Source organism: Dioscorea cayenensis, chromosome 9, assembly GCF_009730915.1.
Source record: "Dioscorea cayenensis subsp. rotundata cultivar TDr96_F1 chromosome 9, TDr96_F1_v2_PseudoChromosome.rev07_lg8_w22 25.fasta, whole genome shotgun sequence".
Lineage (NCBI taxonomy): Eukaryota > Viridiplantae > Streptophyta > Magnoliopsida > Dioscoreales > Dioscoreaceae > Dioscorea > Dioscorea cayenensis.
The window spans coordinates 16,999,634-17,005,138 of NC_052479.1; positions in this window are offsets into that span (position 1 = coordinate 16,999,634).

Here is a 5,505-nt window from a genome sequence, read left to right on the forward strand (position 1 = left end):
ATTTACGATCTACATTGGCTTCTTTCTCTAACATTCGGCTTCACAACCCTATATGCATGAAAGAAACATAAATGCACACATATTAGTGCTAAAACCTGATAAAAGTAATGCTCATCAAAAGGAAAGAACACTTTGCATTCTTATCATACAAGTACTTATCACACTCCCCTACACTTAAGCTTTTGCTTGTCCTCAAGCAAAAATTAAAACATTAATGCATAGATGAAGGAAATATTGGAAGTGCTTGGCCTTAGGTTCACCAAAGCATACAAAGATAGCATTGTATAAGTAAGGGAAAATTCAACACTAAATACGAAAAAAATCAATGCTCTAGCTAAAAACTTGAATTAAAAACTTATAACAAACCCGAAATCATGTAAGTGTGTATAAACTCGCTCAAGTCAACCCAAGGTATACTCCTCAAAGTTCTAAGTAAAATGGACTTATTTATCTACAAAAAATAATGAAAATTTGAAAAGATGGTAGTAGCTTCACACATCCTCCAAGGTAGCCCTTTCCAAAGCTGCCGCTAAGGTAGCTTTCACACTTTCGAGGTGGTAGCTCTTTCAACCGGGGTGGTAGCTTTCACTCATCCCATGAGATAGCTCTTTCTCTCATAGGGCATAACTAGTATCCGACTTATGAGAGTAGCTTCATACTTCATAGGTGGTAGCTCTTTCCACCCAACATGCACAACTAAACAATGAAACGTTTTTTTAAAATTAACAAAAGAAACAACTATAACTAGTCCCTTTAACATCAAACTTGAGTTTCCCAAAGAGTTTAAAGAGTGAGTAGTGCAACAAGTGTGAATCGGGCAAAAATTCTTAGAAATTCAAGTAAAAACTACAGAATGAGATCATTCAATGTTAAAAACTCTCCTAAACTCAAGAATACAATCATTGCAACTAAGGTGAGCCGCCATTGGCTATGTAAGCATGTATAACAATCAAATTAATATAAAAGATATGTTCACTATGAAACTCCCCCCCCCACACTTAAGTTGTACATTGTCCCCAATGTACCATGCAAGCACAATAGAAAATAAAACAATCAAGTATAGATGTGAGAGTGGCAATTGAAACAATACTCCCCTGACTCTGAGTGTTGCGTTTAATGGAGATAAATCCTTGGAAGTAAAGTTCCAATGGGTTGTGAAGCACACACGACCCACATTGGCCGTGTCCATGACTAGTTCTCAATTCCCATACTGACAAGACCATCTGCAAACATACACTTGGGGGTTCAGTAAAGCTCAATTAAAACTAAAATATCTCGAGTATATATAAAAGATAAGGCAATGAATACAACTCGAGACAATCGAAATGAAAATAAACTCAGAATTAAAGTCCTTTCTGAGTGCACAAGTCTAAAATAACATGTGAAAGTAAAGAAATGAAAAATGAAGTCAAGTGTCAGTGTCGTTTGATGTCAGCTCTGCTGGTGCTGCGGGTGCTAAATCAAATAGCACCGGTGGAAATGGTGGTGGTGATCCCGGAGAAGTCCTCGGTATCCTGATAAAGGGTAAGGATACATCTCGCTCTAATAGCTGTAGTACGATGTCAAGATACGCCATTATTCCCGGGTACTACGCAACCTGTAAAATCCGGACCTCCACGAGCTCGGACCGAAGCTCACCCACAGCACTCTCGAGCCTCTCAAAATGATCATGAGCTCAAGAGGGAGTAAAAATGGGTATCGAATGCCACAGTGTCTCCTGTGCTGCAAGGGGTACCCCAGTCCCTATCGGTGCAAACTGAGGCTCGGGAACCTGTCTTGAACCCTCCACTGCATCCCTTCCACCCTCAGTGATCTCTTGGGTAGCCGTAGCTAGAATGTATGCTCCAAGACCACATCTACGCACCAACCCCATCATCCTAATCGTATCAAACCCAAGAGGAGAAGGCACGACCGTCCTCTCGGCACCTAGGTGAATAATACTCCCACTCTCGCAAATTGGACCTGGTGCCTCGAGACGCCCACCACTACGTGCCCTAGGTGAATTGGCACATTGCAGACCAAGGAGTATAAATAGAGTAGGCCTGCCTACTTTAAATAGCTATGTTGTCACTTTGACCGGTCACAGACCTGCTGAGGACTGAGTGTAAGTATCTGTAGCTCAATTGGGATAGGCTGGTGGCCTTGGACACTCCTGGTTCGTACTGCCCATGTCGACATAAAACTCGGTACGCTTGTTGCGGAGTCATTGTGCCCTAAAAATCCGTCGTCAAGCGTACATACTCCTCTGTGCCTGTGTAGGTTTCATCATACAAACCCATACGAACGGAGAATTCAATGACACTCATGCAAAATGGATGTCCGAATACTCAGAACTGTATAGTATTCACAGTGTCAAACCTCTCATATGGCTGATCAAACTCGAAAGACGCCAACACCTCTAACGTCAATGCACGGAAAGCTGGCTCTTGGATAGGCAATAATCTTTTCCAGCTTCCCACTGCTAGCATCTCATCAATCTCATCGGCTAGCTCATCACCCCACCGAATCTCTCTCAGCACACTCAAATCCACAAAGAGAGACTGACCAAAACTAAGTGCTGATAATCTCTCAAATCAAGTCTGATGCTCGGGATTTGAGAATTCCATATGTACTGGCTCAGGTGGGGTCTCTCTGGGACGCTTAACTTCATGCTTTTTTGAAGGAGATGCCATATCTGTAAGAATTGACGAAAAAACTGATCAACGAAGCTCTAGAAACAGTACTGCAGAATTCCACATGAGCTGTGGAAATTCTCCACACATGTGTGGATCTGAGTGGCATGAAAATCTCACGGTTGCATGTCAATACTCCAAAAACACAACCTTAAAACCACGTCTAAACTCTTCCAAATGTGCATAAACCATTATAGTGTGAATATTGCCACAACTCAACACTTTCAATCCAATAAAAACAAGAATTTGTGAATAATAGAGAGAGCAACAAATTTACCGATGAAATGGATATTCAAACTTTGAATTCGGCATGGAAATTGACTGTAAATCCCTCTAAAATACCAGTACGAGGTTGAGAAAATGATCAAGAGTGGTTTTCAAGTGTCTGGAAGGGTAATGGATGAAAATTTCAACGAGATTTTTAAAGGAAAATTGTGTCCCTTGGAATTCTTCACATCCACACGGGCGTGCGAAAATTACCCACGCCCGTGCACCTCCACAGGAGAGCTTCACAGGGCAGACACACGCCCCTGTACGCTCTCGGGAAAAATGCACAATGTCTTTGAATGCTTCCGCACGGGCGTGAGGAAATTACCCACGCCCATGCGCCCGGCCCACAGTAGTAGCCGCACGCCCCTGTGGCTTCTCAGTACCACCGAGAAAAATTGTTAAGTGTTTCGCACACCCGTGTGGAAATTCCGTACAGGCGTGGACATTCACAGGTCCAACTCATAGGGGCAAGTGCGCGCCCCTGTATCTTCTCGGGATATAGGAGAGCTCTTCTGTAGTGATCCACACGGGCGTGCCAGAAGTACCCACGCCCGTGCGTTTGTCACAGGGTTGCTCACAGGGGCGAGACCACACCCTTGTGTGCTCTCAGGAATGCTAAGTCTCTGTAGGAAAACACACGCCCATGCGGAAATTACCCATGGGCGTGTAGAAGTCTCAAGGTCGCTCATAGGGGCGCGTCCACGCCCTTGTGTCTTCTCTAGATGAACTTGCAATGCAAACCCACGGGCGTGCGAAATTTCCACACGCCCGTGCGTTTTCCCTGGATGCCTTAGAGAACTCTGTAGGCTCTATAGAAAGTTTGTAAACATGTATATATAATCAGAGCCTGCCCTATTATGCAAATACACCAGCGAAAAACATGAGAAACTAGCTTGAGCGACTCGAACTTTGCCAAATCCACATGAAAACACACGATGACATAAGAGTCCCCAAGAAAGTCACAGTAAAAGCAACTAAAAATCAAGACACCAACACTCAACATTTTATTCATGCAAACACTAAGTTAACAACTAAGAATATAGTAAACACTTGGGTTGCCTCCCAAGAAATGTTTGTTTAATGACACATTCGTATATGCGTATAAACCACAAGTACACGGGTGTCGAAGTAATAATCCCAGATGAGTGGGTATCGTATGCACAGAGAGTAGGGAATAAAGACACTTAAGTTGTTCCTTAACTAATGTGGATGATGAATAGTGATATGTGTGACAAAATATGAAATAACGAAAATAAAAGCAATAAGATAGAGAGCACAAGTAAAGGAGAAGGTACGACAATCGATAAAGATGGGGTACCCGGATATTGATCCGCCTAGGACAATCATTTCAAGTGTAAGAACACTCTATCATACTTCCTAATTGATGCAACAATGAGTCATGGAATTCCTTATTTACATGATCCCAAATCTAAGGTCAACCATGTCTAACTTTATACATGTTCCGGAGGAGAGGTTGAATAACCTCTCAACCTTCACTCGCATAGAATTGCAATGAGCTCACTCACAAGAGTTACCAACAAGAACTCTCAACCCTAGTGGAGATCCTTCAATACATGATCCCAAATCTAAGGTCAACCATGCCTAACTCTATACATGTCCCAGAGGAGAAATTGAACAATCTCTCAACCTCGCACTCATATAGAATCGCAATGAGTTCTAGTGATTCCAAGTGATAAATCCTCTTCCTAGATATAGACCCAACCTTTGGTCCATGTGAAAGGTCCCTAGTCACAATTAAGCCCTAGGTGCTAAAATCACTTTCAACACTTCACTCCGTTCCCTCTGCAACTAAGCCCAGTGGAAGGTCATCAGTTAGCCCATTCACTCTACTATGACCACAAAGAACTTGAGGAAAATGGATGTAGGATGAATCACACCGGAGGGGAAATGGGACGCTCCACTACCTCTCGACTCACCCTCTCAACCGTCTCCAATCTAGCTTTATCTAACTCTCATGGTGTGTCACTCACTCACAAGGGTTGCCAAAAAGAACTTTTAACCCTAGTGTCACTCTAACGGAGTATTCAAACAATCAAGCATACAAGGTTGGAACTCAATTAACACATCAATTAATAAAGCAACATAACAAGGTTTAATGAAACAAATACATCCTCGGGTTCACAAATCCAAGTATCCACTAGGGGGTTTAGCTCTCCATAGAGCTAGTTACAATCAATGAAATCGAATGTAAAAATAAGTAATCCATCGAAAACCCCTCGGTAGTCATCACGATGGTCTTGTGGAGAAGCCTCTACCCATCCAAGGGTCCTTTTGTCCAGCTTAGGATACACCTCGCCGGATTGGTGCCGACGAAAGCTCTCCCACTAACCTTCTTCAAAACGGAGTGCGATGTCAAAGTCGTAGAACCTCTCCCAATCCCTAGACAATACCTCTCCAAACCCTGGTCACCACACTCTCTCAAGTTGAGGAAAAGATATAGAAAAGAATGTTGAAATCGGGGCTGAAATCGTTTTTAAAAGCGCTGGATTCGGGTATCCACATGCCCTTGTGGATTCTCCACACAGGCATGGATAATTTCCAC